Source organism: Ceratotherium simum, chromosome 16, assembly GCF_057802395.1.
Source record: "Ceratotherium simum simum isolate JZ-2026a chromosome 16, ASM5780239v1, whole genome shotgun sequence".
Classification (NCBI taxonomy): Eukaryota; Metazoa; Chordata; class Mammalia; order Perissodactyla; family Rhinocerotidae; genus Ceratotherium; species Ceratotherium simum.
Window position 1 is genome coordinate 5,662,053 of NC_141915.1, and position 19,293 is coordinate 5,681,345.

The 19,293-nt window shown below is 38.4% G+C and overlaps 1 protein-coding gene and 1 long non-coding RNA gene across 2 annotated transcripts in view; one reads left to right on the forward strand and one right to left on the reverse strand.

The window, feature by feature from the left end:
• The window catches only part of HS3ST3A1 (heparan sulfate-glucosamine 3-sulfotransferase 3A1), a 93,618-nt gene that overhangs the window by 55,948 nt on the left and 18,377 nt on the right, over positions 1–19,293 (forward strand). The window lies entirely within an intron of this gene.
• Positions 5,650–9,614, reverse strand: LOC147914872 (uncharacterized). The gene is made up of 2 exons (XR_015554620.1): positions 9,414–9,614; positions 5,650–6,068 (listed from the first exon to the last, which is right to left on the reverse strand). It is a non-coding gene; the product is annotated as an uncharacterized LOC147914872 (long non-coding RNA).

A 19,293-nucleotide genomic window follows, 5' to 3' on the forward strand; every position in this document is an offset into this window, starting at 1 on the left:
TGAGGACGATGGAGAATGGTTGTCTTTCCCCATCTTGGGCATCTTGTCAACAGATACTGAAGAAGTCCTGAATTCTCTCTTAAACTCTGAATATCTAGATTCCTTTTCTGTGTCGATCTCTACTTTGTTCCACATTGTTGTATGTGTGTGTGTGAGGAAGATCAGCTCTGAGCTAACATCTGTGCCAATCCTCCTCTTTTTGCTGAGGAAGACCGGCCCTGGGCTAACATCCGTGCCCATCTTCCTCCACTTTATGTGGGACACCACCACAACATGGCCTGACAAGGGTACGTCGGTGCGTGCCCGGGATCCGAACCCGGGCCACCAGCAGCGGAGCGCGCGCACTTAACTGATACGCCGCAGGGCCAGCCCACACTTTGTTCCACTTTAATTTTGAACCCTCAGGCTTTAGATTCTCCTGGAAAACTCGTTCCCTCACCATATGCCTCTGTATCCTTGCCAGGTCTTCAGCTTGCTCCTGAAGCGCTAGGCTTCATTTCCTGATTTCTGGACCGTTGGCTGCTTCTTCTGGAATTTGACAGCTCAGGACCATTCATTTGCCAGTTTGAAGTCTGAACTTCCCAGTGGTCCACTCATGGACATGCCCATGTTCCTCTGCTAACTAGGAGAGTCTATCTATGGCCCCCCACGTCACATGACAACCAGGTCTTTTGCAAATGCAATTGTAAATGAACACGTGCAGTGAGCACTTGGGAGAGCACGGGAGATCTTTCCACGTGCAGGAGACCACCATAAGTCCCAGTTCGGCAGCACGCACTCCAGCCCTAGCAGCACTTGCCAGAGAAGTCACTCCCTGGTGAACTGTGTCCGCAGCTTCTCTGTCTCCAAGTGGGCTGTTTCAACTCATCTGGCTGATTGTGCTTGCAGAGACTTGATTCTCAACTCTAATTACAGCCGCTAATTCAGGCCTGGCCTTCTGATCATTCATCTTTTAAGTGTTCAGCTTCTGAATCCCATTTGGTTCCCTGTACCCGTCTCTTTCTTACCACCTCCCCTTGATGTGGCCAGAATAGTTAACTCAGACAATTAGTAAATGCTGAATCATTGAGTCAGTGAATGAAGCAAGTGTCTGTGTGAGGTATACAACTTCCTGAGTGGGTTTAATGGAAGCTTAAAGAGATTTTTCACAGATTCATGGGGTTTCAAAGGAGAAATTTGCATGTTAATAAGAAGCTGTTCAGACTGATTCACTTAATGTGTTTGGAGTAAGTATAATTAAATGTCAAGGGAGATATATCATGAAGTAATGAAGCTGAAGCCAATTTATCAAAAATAAGGTCTAGGGAGAGACGTTTCAAATAATAAACAGTTCTCTAACCTTCCTTTTTAAGGTGATTTGCTTAGTCTGGGCCAAGATTTACATGTTTTTTGAGACTCGGTTCAAACAAAGATGCTGGGAACAGAGTGGGGGTGGGGTAGGAGAATGGACATTTTTCCTATTCAAGTTTATAACATTCAAGGAGGTCTTTCCTGTCTGGAACACTTTTAAAGGGGACAGAACCTATTTAGCTTTTCTTTCTCAGATATTGGGATGTGGTTAGGATTAGCCCCCACTCCACTCCCACACAGACAGCTGCCATTTGCAGACTCTTGTTCTGATGAGAGGGAATGTCATATGTGAGGGCGACTAATCACTCAGGAATTGCACTTCTAACAAAAATTGCTGAAAATATAATCCCCGGTTCTGGATTTTGAAGAGTGAACTATTTACTAACAAGCATGTCTAGGGAGTTGGCCATTCTTTGAACAAATTCAAGCCATGCTTTGCTTTGAATTCACTAAGGAGAGAAGTCATGATAAAATTACACAGCCATCTTTTTATACTTTATTCCCTAACCGTTTGATTGACTTAACCAAGAAATTCAGGCTCATGCAGTAGATGAATTCTCTTGAATTCCAGATGACACTAAAGTGACCTCAGGAATAGTTGCTTGACCGAATCAAATGAAAACACTCAATAGCGTCTTGATTCTGTTTATCAGAGTGTGGAAGCCAGTGCGTTCATTCCTGAGCAGACTAGAGTGAACAGGACCTTCAGTGGCCCTCCTCAGAAAGATCTCAGGGGAGGAGAGGAGAGACTTGAGTCAATGCTGTAAAACCACTGGGTAGAAGGAAGGAAATGCCTACCTCCTACTTACTTATCACACTAACAAAATGAAAAGTCATATTTACAAAACTGAGACATGGAAGTGTTTCCACTTGCAATGACTGTGCATCGTACTGACTGGAGCCCCTGGGAGGACTAAGCAGAGAAAGGCCACGATTCAAGCATAGACTCTTTCTGAAGCACCACTTAAATTTTGGGTGATAGCAAGTTCCGCCAGGTTCCACAAAGCAAGCTGACCTTGAGAATCTTTGAGAACAATCTATTTTGTCCCGTATCCGAACAGATTATGTTATGTAGGGTTTTTTAAAGTTAGTCAGTTTAACGCACTGCCTCTGTATGAGCAATGCCTTTGAAATCTTCCTGTCTTGGGTTCAAGTCCCAGGACTCCTCCTTATACCCTGGGTAACTTTAGACAAGTTGCTCATCCCCTCTACACTTTAGTTCTGTTGTCTGGAAAGGTAGAGATCATAACATCTGCCTTGTTTGGGTTTTGTCAGGAGTAGAGATGGTGTCTGTGAACTATCTTGTTATTATTGGTGTGATTTCTATCATTTGACACATGGCCTCATGGAGCCATCATTTTTGGATCCATCATTTGTGGACATCGTTTACACTTAAAGTGATTGGAGGGTACAATTTTCCCTTCACTTTTAAAGCTAAAAATAAGGACTATATTTTAGGTGGGATTGTGCTTGTCTAACCAGGAGGATCCTTTGGAAACTCTGTGTTGCATCTGTTCAGAGCAATGAAAAGGAGGGCATTTTTGTCCCTGGGATCAAGCCCCTCGTCATCCTCCTCTTCCTAATGACAGATTTACCTTCCTGTGTGTGTGTGTGTGTGTGTGTGTGTGTGTGTGTGTAGAGAGAGATAGATTATAACTGTGGTTTCAAATGTTTGTACCAGTAGAACTCGTTCTTATAAAAGAAAAAAAAAACTATTGCAACTCTTGCTATCTAACAGAATCTGTGCTGATAGAATGAGGGAGGGAGGGTGTCTAGAACCTACCCGCTTAGCCCATCCTCTTACTTCACTGGGTGACCCTAAAACATTTCCAATGAGCCTGTACGGTTGTATTCGGCCTAGTTTGAATGCATAGTTCATTGGCTTGCATTTTCTCTGGCTGTACTGGACAGGTGCTTGCATTGTTGTTTTAGTGATGTGCAACTTTTATCACATCACCAAAACTTTAAGTGAACACAAGAATATTGCAGTGTGGTCACAAACACTAAGATAGTCTTGTACAAATATTCCTTAATTTTGCAGAATAGAAAGTTCTTTCTATAGATGACTGTTCAGCAACCCAGCAAACCATAGGTCTTGAACTGCTCATTTATGCCTTCAAAGTGTGTTTCCAGCTGTGAGCTTTTCTCTTTCTACCACAGGAACAGTAAGTTGGATATTCTCCAGTCACGCTGTTCTCAGGACTCTCCACAGCATGACCAGTCAGAAGGACTATCACCTGGATGGGAACAAATCCTCTTCTTTAACTTTGTTTTGAGTTCAGAGGCAGCAAGTTCAAGAATAAGAGATGAAACTTTATGAAACTAGATGGCAATTCTTTTGCTTACTACTATCAAATTTTGATATGAAATGTTTATGAATTCCTTGAAGTCAGTCATTTATCAAAATAAAATATATTCCCTGTAATGTTACTTCCACAGTGTTCATGGGTGTTATGAAGGTAGGAGGATTTTGTGGTCAAATATGAATGGGAAATGAATTCAGCAACTTAAGTGGATTTTCTTGCAGTGGACTTTTAGGAGTTGTGTTTCTAAGGTTCACTGTGACAAGTCAAATGGGTTTTGCCATATGCAGTGTTTCCAATGTGACAATGACCATGGAAAGCATTTGTCATGAAAACCCATAGGACTATATATTCCTTGGAACACAGTTTGGGAAATGCTGGTTTTTCCTTTAATTAAAGCAAATTGTGATTTATAAAATGAAAACATTTTTAGGATGGATGAACTTCCCTGTTAGAATTTGATAAGGGTCTTAGGAAGTTATTTTAGGACCCCATACGCAGGTCCTTTCTCCTGAATAAGTAGATGGCAATAGGAATATTAACTGCCAATTTCTTTCCTGAAAACATGTTCTTAGAGACTGAATTTTACATGATAGATTGGTGTTGTGATATGATTGATTTTGCTGTACCATGGGACTAGCAATTCATTTTCTCTCTAACAAATAGCAGATGCTGTTCATTCAAGGAAACCACCTACATAGAAGTAAAATATCTTTTTTTTTTTTTTTTTAGGGCTGTCAAAAGTACTATGCTATGGAATTTTCCATGTTTTACTGTTTTAGGTAGCGCATTATTCTCCTAGGGTTACCATTTCCCTCTATCAGCGTCTACAAACCAATAGGACTATATATATATAGGACATTTGTGACAGCTGTATATCTTGGATCCTGTATTTTCCAGCTTTATCTCCCCAGTCTACCCTCCTGCCCTCACCACTGTATACACCCATACTCCATTCCCATGTACTACCTTGGCCCCACATTTTGCATCTTTGTATCATCGTGCCTTTGTACATGAGTCCATCCCTCTGCTTGAAATGCCTATTTTCTTCTTTTCTACCAAACCCCCACTCATTCCTCAAAGATTAACTCCAGTGCCATTTCCTTCATCACTTTGCTTTCTCCACTGGTTCCTCCAGTGGTTGAATTCATCACACTCTTTTCTGAGTTGCATGCCACTTTGTTTACAGCTCATTCTCTGTCACTATTTGGGTTCTCCAGGAAGCAGATCCTGAGAAGGAGTTAGGAATACAAAAGATGTTTTGGAGAGGGCCACCTGTAAAGGAAAAGGGAAGGAAGCTGGATTGGGCAGACCCGATGCAGACCTGACAGTCTCTGCTGGCTCCACCGGGAGATCTGGAGCACAGATTGCTCATCAGAGGAGTCCCAACTTGGGCAGACTGGGCTAAGCTCTTGTGCCACCACCTTGTTCAGTCATTGACCAAGAGCCGCCTGGAGCGGAGTCTGTGCTCTGTAGCTGAGATGGACCTTAAGGACTCCAAGAGCTGGAACCTGTCAGCTGACGACACCTCACACAGCAAGGCTGCAAGTCCTTTCCTGAGGGGGGGATCAGAGTAGCTCGTCTCTATGTCTTCCACCTTTTTGCTGCCCATCAGAGTTTTTCTTCCTTGACCTACATACCCAGAATGTTAGAACTAGAGGGCCTTTAGAGATCATGTAATGGAACCTCCACATTTTATACACAAGGAAATGGAGACATTTGTCACCCACACTGGATCATGATTTCCTTCATTGTATGATCCCTATTGAATCCCAAATCAGAATCTACCAGATCAATCCAACCATTCCCATTTCTACTCCCTCATTCCAATGACATCCAAGTAACGGTTTTATCTGGCTACTCCAGGAGGCACTGCCTTTTCCTGGAGGCCAAGAGGAGTGAATGTTGATGGATGTTGGGTAAGAAAATGGGGAAATTATTAGTGATATCTGCACTAGGCCATAGTAGTTCAATTACACATAAAAAAATACCAGTATTGAGACATTAAATATTAGGCTTTTTTGACTTGAAGTCCCCAAGCAATTACAGATAATGAAGGGGAACTGAAACCCATGAAAACAGATCAGCTGCAGCAATAGTTGGGCATCTATGAACAAACTTTTGTTTGTAGAAGGAAGAAAACCAATGAGCAGAGTGGGAGTAAGTCACAGCAGAGTGTTTGTTTTCCTTCCTGTTTATCAATCGCTCTTCATAGAAGCTGCTTGGCTCCAAGCTTGTCTTAGACGTGCTTCCCAGGACTCTGCTTTCACTGGCTGTTGGTGCTTTGTGAGTGGGCCTCCACTCTCCCCTAGGATCTGCCCCACTCCAGCCACGACTGATAACGCCTTCATTACCAAACCCAGAGCAGGTGATGTGTGTCTTCCTGGTCCTGAGGGCTCTTGATTACTCAGCTCCCTAAAAGGAAACACTTGCCACATCAATAATTCAACAGAGCAATTCGGGGAGTTTAAAAAGTGTAATTAGACAGAATCAACTCTGTGTCCCTTGAGCATTCTCTCTCTTTTTCTTCCTCACGCTCCATTCCCTCCCTCCCCTCTTCTAAAGTGTCATTTTATGGACATAGGAGGCCTCCATTCTCTGATTTTAAAGCCCAGGCATAAAAGGAGAAAAAAATCAATTGAAAGGGATGAACATGAGAAGTGGAAGGTAAGTGCAGGCCCAGACTGCGGGTTTCAGTTCTTGGGACTCGCTGTTTTCTCCTTATAGGCAGCCTCAGCTCTTGGGGCTTGAGGAGTGGAAACGGGGAAGTTGTTTCGGGCTGGCACATGCAGTTGTGCAGGAAGACTCTGGGAATGGGGCCTCCTTCCCCAGAATAGTGAAGTGTACAGCCAGAGGCACAATGTGTGCAGCCCAGAGGGGCACCCATAGGAAATTACCCCTGCTAGTGATTTTACACTTCACTTTGATCCATCTAGTGTCCTCAGGTAAAGAGAATCCATTTTTTTCCCTACCTTGAGGAAATTAAAATCACTCACAGACTAACCAGATAATATGAAAAGTATGAAAATTAAAGATGTGTCCTAGTTCAGTATGGTAATGTGATTGTGAGTCACTCTTTCCATGTAAGTCTCCCCTTCTCCCAAATCCCCAGTAAAATGGCCAAAGAAATAGTAGCAATGAGAAAAAAAGCACTATCAGTAATGGAACAAGAACAAGTCACCATCCACATACGAAAAAATTCATCAAGTTCTCTAAGATATAATACAGGGAAATCTAGATTCAGGAAAGGGCAGTCAGGCCAGGAGCCAGTGAAGGAAAGCTTGGCCTGGGAAGGAAGCAGAAGGGGCCATCTGGAAACCCCTAAACCCAGATCCCAGAACCTGAGGGAGGGTGGGCTGCAGGGCAGTGATGGAGGGCAGATCCCGATTCTAGCCTGGGGAGGACCAGTGCCGGGATTGAACAAGCAGCATTCACACCTGCAGATGCAAGGTCCGGGCCTGCAGCCTTGATCCCTCCCCTCCAGCGACAGGTGGGGCTCAGCACAGCTGGTTTCAGGTCCCGGCCTCGGTGGGGTACCTCCTGTGTTCACCCCACCGCCGCCTGGTGGACTATTTGACTTTTAATTTGACTAAGTAATCCCCAAATGGGTAACATTCCTCTTCTCCCTTCCTCTGGCCCTGACAGATTTCGACAGGAACTCAGAAAAACAGAAGCCATTTCAGCCCTAAATGTGGGCAGATATAGATTCTCCTTTGGCGCCCTGTAAGGTCAGCAGGCAGAAACATGATCAAACGTTAAGTCTCAGTCGTTTGAAAGAACATAACCGATTGGAGGAATCAGAGGGAATATCCTCCCTTCCTGTCCCTCCATGATATAGGGTTTCAGTACGAAATAGGAGAAAACGGGAGAAAAATCTCTCATTTGTTTTCTCAACAAGATTTCAGTCTTCAATTGAAAAGGTTAACTGAATACCATGCAAAAGTCATGAAAATGGCCTAAATATATCCTGATTCCAAAAGGAAAAGTTTAATCAAAGGATGAAGAAGGAAAACAAAACAAAACAAATCCTACAATCATCTAGATGCCAAAAACAGTTTCCTTCAAAAGAAGAAAAATGAGGTTAGCATTAGATGTCTTCCTTATACTTTAAAAAGCATTAGCCTAATATTACAAGTTTTGAGGAGGAAAATTTTGTGACTTAAGGTTTAACCATCCAAATGATCTCAAATGTTAAGGTAAAGAAAGTGAAGGCATCACAATAAAAATGAATGAACTGAAATTATATAGTAAAAAAGGGAGTTAATAATCTGTGATGGTAATTCATTGTTTACAAGAGGCATACTAAAACAGTTTGAAACAATGTTCACAAATATATGAATGGTCAAAGCTGACTTCTCAGCGGCGTGGGTGTACATACACACACACATTCAAAGAGAAAAGAAAGTAAAAGTAAACAAGCTGAGGTGACAAAAATCACATCAGACAATGTACAATTCAAGATAAAAGACTTTAAATGAAACAAAAAGATCTGTTTTTTAATAATCAAGACTATAACCTATAGCTTAATATTCGTGAACTTCATGAACCTTTATGTGCTAGATGACATAACAATTTAGCATCAAAATATATGAAGTGAAAGATGTTAGAAATGCAGAGATTTTTTAAAATATTTTTTTGTTTTTACTTTTTATTTTGAAATAGTTATGGATTTACAAGATGGCAAATAAATGTACAGAAAATTCCTGTGTACCCTTCACCTTCACCCACCTTCCCTCAGTATTAACATCTTGTGTAACTAGATGCAGTATCAAAACCAGGAAATTGACATTAATGTAATTCACAAAACAAGCAGAAATTATCTAAAATACCACAATACGGTAGAATATTCTAATACATCCATTTAAATCTTTGCCAGAGCAATTGGAAGAATAGTAATAAACATATGGAACTCTCAAAAATATACTTAATTTTGATTTAACAAATAGGTATCAGAAGGCTACCTATTCTACAAACAGAAAACAGGCAGTCTTTTCAAACGTCTGTGGAACATTTATAAAAATGTTTATCTACTTGGCCAGAAAAAGCATAATAAGTTTCCTGAAAGTTTAAATAATATTATACTCACTTTGACTACAGGTGAAAAGTAATAATAAAAGGAAAAATAAAATTAATAACACTACTACAAAGTTAAAAACTATTTTTTTTTCAATCCTTGAATTAAAGAGGAAACCAAATCTGAAGTTGGAGATCATTTAAATAAAAGTCAAATGATAAACACCTGTCACCTTGTACAGTCAGTGATGTAAGTAGAATGAATTCATGTCCTTCTATATTTTAATCTCAAGTTAGAAAAGAATGAAAATGAGTCAAGTCAATATTCAAATCCAAAAACTAGAACAGGAGCAAAATATAATAAAACAGTGAGAATAGATATGGCCAAAAATATCAAAGACATTAGAAAACATACACTGTATAACTCTACAATGGTGAATTTATTTCAATGGTGAAATAAATTATTATCCATTGAAAGACACAAATCACCAAAACTGTCTGTAGGAAACAAAGGGGACATGAGTTATTGAAAGACAATCCAAATTACATTAAAAAAAAAAACAACAAAAGCAGACAAAAACTGTTAGCAATTTCTCCATGTAAAACTAACTTTCGTCTGTTATTTGAGGCATTAAAAAAAACGTGCTTCACTGTGGGGGGCACAAATTCTAGGGAGACTGTTCTTCCCAACAGCAACAACAACCCACCAGGTGGCCAAATCTACCATTCCTCACTGTCTTTACTCACGTCTTTGCCGCATTTGATATTTGATGCTTGACCGCTTTTTAAAAGGTTTATCCTCCATCCCTTGCTTTTGTTTTTCATTGACACCATCCTTCTCCTTCGCTGCCTTTTTTTCCCAATGTTACTCCATGTGGGCCCCCAAAGCTCCAGATTTTGTCCTACCGGTTGTTATGTCCTTTGTCTCAATTAACTGATCCTGTTTCCTTCTCAAGAAAATAACCGGTCTGGCCACATTCTTTGTCTTTCCCTTGTTATTTCACCGGCTTTCTGCATAACTACGTGACCAGATGTTGAAATCACTTTTTTGTAGAAAGGAACCATGTAAGAGGGAAATGGACAAAACTTCACTTGACATTTTGCTTGATTCTAGAGTCTTAGATGCAGGACCCTTGAGACCCAGTCCCTCTTCTCTCCTTTATGAACCTCCCAGCCTGTGTAACTTCTCTCTTTTGACCATACATCCTGCCTCTCGTTCCTATCTTGACCCATTTCTGTTCCATTTCCAAACACTCAGCATTTCTAGCTCATTCCAGATGTCTATTTCAGCTTGTGAACTTGCTCTACCGCTGCCTACAAAACTTCACTTCTGTGTTCTGTGGTAATACAGACGAAACTAAGAGCATCATCTACTTCTGTACTCACTTTCTTTTTCTCTGTGGTCTATGAAGCTTGACTTGAAACAGCTTTAGTGGTGTTAAACGTTATTTTACCATTATATACTTGTTTCAGTTTTTGTGAGTTTATGTTGTACATCCCTAACTGAGCAGATACCATTTCCTGTATGACTTGATATTCACCAACAAATTCTTTGTGATCTGTTTGTAAAGTGAGACTTAAATAGACATTATTTAATAGATTGTCTCCTGAAATAGATGATAAACCTTGAGATGGCAGAGTTTGGCCTCACACATTTTCCTTTAGTACATGGTGAAGACTCACTAATCTGTTGGATGACCTATGATGTTCTGTTTTGATAATTTTGTATATCTAGGGTAGAAATAAATCACCACAATTGTCTTAATAAGGCAGAAAACATTATTCATTGAAAGAAAACAATATTAGATTGAAAACGACCAAACAAAAGCATGCAATAAATTATTGAGAAAAAATTAGAGATTTCTAAGTGGGAGACTAATACCCATCACTTAGCAGTATCACAGATAAACAATTGGTTTTTTGAGTCATGATACATTATCAGTATTTTTCAAACTTCTGTTTTTACCATGATCCACATTATTTATATGCATATACATACAAACAAATAAGTATGAAATACATATTCGTGAAAGAATACTTTCTCTTATGTGATGCTCTCTAATAATATCTATCCTATCCTATTTTATTTTATCTATTCTTTTCAATGCAGGTGGAAATCTTCTAAAGCAGGTTCTCAACAGGGGTGATTTCTCCCCTTAAGGGACATTTGGCAAAGTCTGGAGACACTTTTGGTTGTTATCATGTCCTGGGGGTGAGGGGAGGATGCTACTGGCATCTAGTGGGTAGAGGCTAGAGGTGCTGCTCAAATCCTACAATACATAGGACAGCTCCACAACAAAGAATTATCTATCCTGAAATGTCAATAATGTTGAGGTTGAGAAACTAGGATCTAAAAGATTGTGTCCCCAGATCTAAAAACCCTACTATGCTAGGCTTACCAAGAAGAGGGAATATTGCCTATACTAATATGCCAAGGTTCTTCCAAGAGGAATAATAAGAATAATTTCTGTTTTTATGGGGACCCTACAAAGTAGACTCATTTTTCCTTATTATAGTGCTTGGCATATTCTTTCTTCAAGTTCATGTCAACTTGTGAGACTTAGGTCTTGGAGGCCATAGAGGCCACTTTGAGGTTAAAACATTAATGAATGCCTCTCTAAGTGTCCATGAAAGCTGATTCAGCACTCAGGGTGATTAGCAGTGTTGGGTTAGAACTAATGAGCTTCGGGTGCCAGTAGTTGGTATTTGAGCTTAGTGGGGCATTGAGACCCAACAGCACTCAACTTCTTTCTGACCTGCTTGGGCCTCTATTACTTCAAAACCCAGTAGTGAGAAAACTGCTGAAATGGCAGTTTATTCCCCATTAGGCTAATTACTTCTCTTCCCAAGATCAAGACTATATTTTGAAAGGACTGAGACATCTGAAAGCAGAGAACATCCTGCCTACTGGGGCAGGGAAGCTAAGGCAGTTTTTGTGCCTCTCAAAAGAAATAGGCGATTAGCAAAGAATCTGAAAGCAGAACTTGAAGTGGAAGGATTTCTAATGTAGTCTGTAAACCAACCTAGCCGAGAAACAAGTTGTGACTAAAACTCAGAAGCGTGGTTTGGGAGGTGTGTCACCACAGACAGCTGCTGCTGGGTAGAAAGAAAGGATGGCAAAGCTCAAGGGAATGCATGTAAACGATAGCAAATTTGGAAGGAAGCATATGCAGTTGCTTTTTGTCTCAGCGAGCCCTCATCAAACTCAACACGTAGGGATGTTGTCCTAATTTTTCTATGAATAAGCGATGTATTTTATTTCTCTAAATGGAAATGTTTTGCATATTATTCAGCATTCTTAGCTATAATCACTACGGACTTGTTCTACAGACGTATACTAGTTGGGAAATATTTGCTCTGGCCTGGAGGGTAGGGTCTTAGATTTTCGTTCCTATTTGATTAGTATAACATTGGGCAAATTATTTTATGTCTCCCAGCCAGGCTCTTGTAATTTTAATGTGTAGTTGGACCGGTATGATATAGTTTTGTGTCCCCTTGAACATAATATAGATTTAAGAGGACTGGATAATAATGGAACTGTTCTAAGTATAGCAGATCCTTTATATCTCCACCCGAGCAGACATTAGAAATTAAAAGCATCCTGGAGAAAGAGAAGTTAATAATGAGTTGCAACTTTTTGGTTATAAGAGGTATAGAGAGTACCCATAGCAATAGCATATCAATTCTTCATTGATCTTTTGCTAGGCTTCTTGCTACTCTGAAGGTAGAAGTAGGGAGATGGTGACAAATGATTAAATTTGATTTTTATAACAAGGGTACTTTGATTATTTGCATTAAATGGATGAGGAAACTGAGACACTGAGAAATTAAGGCACTTATGGGTCACATAGTTATTAAGAAATGGAACCAGATACTTCTAGTCCCAAAGCCTGACCCATTTTCATGCTGTTTACCATCCTACCACCCCTAAGTTCTATGCTTCATAGCAGGGGATGATCCTCTGATATTTTGGATTTCTACAGTTATTCTAAATGCCTTGCAGGCAGTTAACAATTTTTGTTGAAGCTTATTGTGGGAGAACAATCCAACCAAATCAATAATAGTTTGTAATTACTTTCTTTTTTTCTAGACTTAGTAAAGGTTAAACAATAACCATATCTTTTTTCAAGCAGTTGACATGAATGAATGAAATGACTATACACATTAGTTTCCAGCTATTTATAAAATATTTCATTTATTTTAATCATCTGAAAGTCCAAACTAGATCAATTTCAATGAGTTTAAGAGATCATATGGCAGTTGGCTGTTACTGTGGCTAAAAATAAACACACCATCATCATCATCATCATCATCATCATCATCATCATCATCATCACCATCATCATCACCACCACCATGCTAAGCACTTTCAGCTCATTTGTACAGCATTTTGGGTAGCTTTAACAGTTTCTCATCATGGCTTTTCCCGTTCATAGTAGAAACAACCATTATCTTGGTGACCCCAGGCCCAGCAGGAGGCACTTGCCTCTTTACGAAAGAAAAGTGGGCTAAAATAGAGATTAAGTGGCTCCTTCACTGATGCTCAGACTATCAGTGTTGCAGACATGAGTAAAAGTTGACTATTGTAAAACTTTTGCAAACAAAGTCAGTGTTGTAACCATTTAGACTTAATCTTAAGACCCTGGGCAGCTGGCAGGATTTGGACCTATTTTCTTATCTACTTTACTTTTGGCCTTTTAAGAACAAGTTAAAGAAGGCAAGTGAATCAAATCAGAAGTAGCAATTCTATTCTTTAGAGGGTACAGCAGTACTTTCAGTGTTTGGAAGTACAAGTCGACCAACAATTCCATTCCTTAGAGGTAACCACTGTTAGCTTGGTGTGCGTGTGTCCAGACTTTTGGTAAGCCCATGTCATATATAAATATAGCATATTTGTTATCTTTGGCTAAAATAATCTTTCGTAATATTACTACAAAACCTCAGAGACATATAGTTATTTATTTGACAAGGCTGCAGGGTTCCTCTGATCCGGGTTGATTTGAGATCTCAGCTGGCCTCACTCATGTGTCTGTGGTCAGCTGTGAGTCAACCAGATGGTTCTCCTGATCTTGTCTGGGTATGCTCACATATCTGGGGAATCAGCTGGCTGAAGGTTGATCCAGGGTGGTCTTTGCTGGGATAACTTGAGTGACTCAACCTTGTTCTATTTGTCTTCCATCCTCCAGAAGACTAGTCCCGACATGTCCTCCCAGTGATGGCCAGGCACAAGAGCATGAGTGGAATATACAAGAGGTTTTTCAAGCCTCTTCTTGAAATAACTGTATACTTGCTAATGTCCATTGGCCAAAGCAAGTCAGATGGCTGAACTCAGTATCAAGGAATGGGAAAATAGATTCCACTCATGATGAAAAGGATGTAAAATTCATGGCAAAGGGAAAGGATAGAAAGAGGGATGAAGAATTGAGGCCATGAACACACTCAATCTAACAATCACTGAAACGTATTTTAACACACAGGCATTGTTTTTTTATTGCCTGTTTTTACAAATATGAGATAATATCCTATCATTTTTTGGCTTATACTATTTTAGATCTTTCTTAGTTTGAAACAGATGTGATTAGATCTTTTTAACATTGCAAAATGCTCCATTATGTGGATATACCACAAGTTTTTCTCCAGTTCCCTAATGAGGGACAATTAAGTTGTTTTCTGATTTGGAGACTTTTTTAACAGTGCTACAGTAGATGCCTATTTTCATAAATGTTGGTGCATTTACATTGCTATTTTTGTAAATTGAACCTGTAGAACTAGAACTGTTACCGAACCAACTGGGCTCGCCTCCTGGTAAGTTAAATAAGACTACACCAGTGGAAGTTGTCTCACAAAGTAAAGTGTATTTGCAGCAAATAGGAGGCCATGAGGAATCATTTCCAAAGTCATGGCTTCCCGAACAAAGGGAAGCAGGAACTTTTATTTGGTTGGGGAATGAATATTCAAAAGGGAGAGGCAGGTATTCACTTGCACAGGCTCAGTTGGAGAACATGCTTCCACATAATGAGGCCTAAGCTCCTCCTGGAGAGATCTTTGCACTAAAAATAAGGCAAAGGTCATGAGCATAGCCCTTCTGGTGAGGCTTGGTCAGTTTCAGGATGGTTGGTGGTTACATCTCCTTAACATACAAAAGGAAAAGAAACAACTTGGAAAAACAGTTAATTGCTTCCAAACCCACCTTTGAGTTTCTCAAGGCACCTAGTTGGTAGAGAACTGTGGGATCCCTCGTACTTTATCCTCCAGCAAGACTCGGCCACTTGTAGTTTCCCTGAATGTGCCACAATCTTCTGCTCCTCCATGTTTTCAAATACTGTTTCTTCTAGAATCCTTCTCCTCCTCCCACTTGACTCTGATAAACTATAGTGAAACCCATGATAAAGTGAATCTACGCATAGCTAGTGATTGGCTCCCAGTCTCCATATCAGACTTGCTCTGTGCTATCTCAAGTTCACAGTATATGCAATTGAACTGTTTGGGAGGCCACATACAGCTCTACTCTCATTATCATTCTAATGTCCACTCAAGCACCACTGTATTTGTGAAGGCTTCTCTAAATTTTTTAGGTGGATCAGGTACTCCTCCAAATGTAACAAATATTTCCATTATAATAATTCTCCCATTGCAATCCAATGTTGTTATGTCTTTCTATCAAGATGGTAAACTCATTGAGAGCAGGAACGTAGTCTTTTTATCCTTGTAGTTGCATTTTCTAAGAGAGTGCTTGGCCAAAGTAGGCACTCAATAAATGTTTGCTAAATAAAAATCTTACGCTAGGGGTCAAACCCAAAAGTAACCGTATAATAACAATTCAATCAATATTTATTGATTATGAGCAGTGAATTGGATATGTTTGAAATGATAGGATAGGGAGCATGTGAATGTGCCTTCTTGAAAGAGATGGTATTTTTAGAAGTCTGATGAAATTTCAGACTTTTCCCTCAGAAAAATGTATATATGCTCACATTCACATTTTTACATATACTTACAGTGAGTTCACTACTTCCTGATGCTCATTCTTGGAATGTAGGTTAAAAACCTCTGCTTCAGTTGATAAGAACATGGTCCTATGTCAGACTTAGCTATATGAAGGACAGATTTTAGGGACTTGCGGTTAGACCATCCATCTTGACCTACCCATCATAGTCCTTCATTCTTACCTCATGACGGGTGTGCAAGTGACCAGAGTATAGATTCTGTCATATCTATGTCTTTATCTATATTTTAGTTATCTTCCCTACCCCTAAAATATTTTTTAAGACTCATGTATTATTTTAGGCTATTGATAATTAAATATATACAAATAGTAACATCTACCACAAATATGTCTCATTTGACATTACTTAACCATAATTCGTGTAAATACATAGATCTATTGGATTTATTAAAAAAAAAATCACTGGATAGAAAATATAATTTCTGCATCTTAAAGAACATTTTAAGGTATATTTAGATTAAATGAAACATCAATATCTCATTCAAAATAGGAGCAAAAATGGAAACTATTTAGGAACAATACCAACAAGAAGTATGCACAACTTGCCTGTAAAAAACTTTACCATGAATTCATGACCTGTGGCTAGGCAAAGAATTCTTAGACATGGTGCTAAACGCATAATCCATGAAATAAATGGATAAATTGAACTTCATCAAAATTCAAAACTTTTGCTCAGCCAAAGACACTGTCAAAAGAAAGACAAATACTGCATGGTATCACTTATGGAATCTAAAAAAAAAAGTCAAACTTATACAACAGAGAGTAGAAAAGTGGTTACCAGGGGCTGGAGAGTTGGTAATCTAGGGAGAGGTTGGTAAAAGGGTACAAACTCTGATTTATAGTATGAATAATGTGTGAGGATCTAATGGATAACATGGTGACTGTAGTTGATAACACTGTATTGTATAATTGAAATTTGCTAAGAGAGTAGAACTGAAATGTTCTCACCAAAAAAAACCCAAAAAGAACTGAAAAAAGTCATCCAAATTTAATCATTATGGTTCAGTCTAGCAATCATTAAAAAAAAGAATGAAAAGACAAACTATAAACTGGGAAAATATTTCCAAATCTTGTATCCAACAAAGGACTTCTAGTTAGAACATATAAAGAATTTTTAAAACTCAACAGTAAGAAAATAAACAACCCAATTAAAAAATGGGCAAAAGGCTTTAATAAACATTTCAGTAAAAAGGCAATTAAGCAAATGAAAAGATGTTCAATATCATTAGCCATTAGGAAACTGAGATACCACTGCATAATTATTAGAAAGGCTGAAAAAAAAAACAAAAGCTGACAATACCAAGTGCTCACAAGGATTGGAGAAAATGGAACCCTCATAAATTGCTTTGCGAATGCATATGGTATGGCCACTCTTTAAAACAGTTTGGAAGTTTCTTACAAATTTAAATACATACTTACCAAATGACCCAGCAATCCCACTCCTTGTGATTTACCCCAGAGAAAAACTTGTATTCACACAAAAACCTGTACCAAATGTTTATAACAGTTCTATTCATAATTGCTGAAAACTGAAACCAACTCAACTGTCCTCCAAGATGTGAATGGATAAACAAACTGTGGTTCATCCACACAATGGAATACTACTCAGCAAGGAAAAGGAGCAAACTATTGCTGTATGCAACAGCTTCAATCAGTCTCAAAGTCATTATGCTGAGTGAAAGAAGCAGTCTCAAAAGGTTATATATGATTCCATTTATATGATATTCTCAAAAAGACAAAATTATAGTGAGAGAGAACAGATCAATGTTTGCCAGGGGTTGAAGGGAGGGTGAGATTACAAAGTGATAGCACAATATTAGAGTGATGGAAACTGTTTTATATTCTAATTGGGATCATGGTTACACATCTAGGTACATATTGAATTTCATAGAATTGTACTCCAGAAAAGTCAATTTTACTATATGTTAATTTACATAGAAAATGAAATAAAAGCTTTACTTAGGAATATAGAGGAAAATCTGTATAAATGACAGCCATATCATCTTCCTAGATTGACAGATTCGGTATGAAAGAATGTCATTTCTTCCTCAGTTAGTCCTTACGTTTTATGAAACCCCAATTCCCATGGAAGTGAGGAGAGGAAGATGACTTGATGAAAATATTTTCTAATTCTTCAGTCCATTTGGAAGAAAACAAATTCAATAAAAATATTCAAGAATAGAATAGACAGGCAATTTCCTGTTAGATTTGAGACATATCATGAAGGTACAATAATTAAAAGAGTGCTCTACTAGTGCCAAAATAAATGTAGAACAGAATGTAAAAACTTAATACACGAAATGGCAGTTACTTAGGAATTTAGTATATGAAGTAGGTGGCATATCAGTACTGGATAAAAAGACAATTATCTGTCTTTTTTTTTTGAGAAGATTGGCCCTGAGCTAACTTCTGTTGCCCATCTTCCTTCTTTTTTCCTTTTCTCCCCAAAGCCCCAGTAGATAGTTGCATGTCATAGTTGTATATCCTTCTAGTTGCTCTATGTGGGATGCCGCCTCAGCATGGCTTGATGAGCAGTGTGTAGGTCCACGCCCAGGATCTGAATGGATGAACTCCAGGCCACCAAAGCAGAGCACACAACCTTAACTGCTACACCACCAGGCCAGCCTCTCTGTCGTTTTTTAAAAAGAAAAGTATTTAGAATTCAACCTCAGCAGTAATTTAAAATGAATTCCAAAATGAATAAAATTAAAATCAAAGATGGGTATTTGTTTATTTAATATTAAAATAAGAAAGATCTTACTTAGAAAACATCATGAAGGAAAAGAAAAAGCCATAAAGAAAAAGAGTAATAGATTTAAAACATAAAAAACATTAAAAACCCCATAAACAAAAAAGAAATGAGAAATGATAAACAGGAATACTTGCTACTTAAAAGAAAAGGTATAAATATGATTAATATAAAGAAAATGTCTAAAATCTAAGAAAAAAGGTGCCCCAGTAGAAAATAATAGGCAAAAAAAATACAAAACTAAGAAATGCCTTAAAAATCATATTCCTAATAAATATCAGGGAAAATGCTCACTAGTTCAAAATGTTAAGTATTAAAATATTGAAAAATCATTTTCCTTTGTTCTTGGCAGTAATTGTGCAGTATTATAATACACAGTCTTAATGAGTGCATGAGAAAACATATACTTTAATATACTGAAATAGAACTTAGATATTTAAAACAATATATTAAAATTCAAAGACAAAATTTAAATACCTTCATGGAAGGCAGGTTTGCAATATGATTTAAAATATACATGCCTCCTTTCCTCTTCAAGGAAATAATTAAACATGTGAATGAAAATGTTTAACTTTGGAAACAGCCTAAGTATACAACAACGAGAGATTCACTAAACACTTTATGGCCATTCATATAATGGGATACTGCACAGTCATTTAAAATGAAGTCAATGTGTATTTAACATCAGGAATGATGTTGCCTATTTATTCCTAAGTGCAAAAGCAGTTTAAAATGGCATATGTACAAAACGGTCTCATTTTATAAATAACTTATAAAGAACTGCATAGAATAGTCTAGAAGAATATATTTTAAAATGCTACGTGTGTGTGATGGGTGGGTGATTTTACTTTTTAGAATTTTGTGCTTCTCTG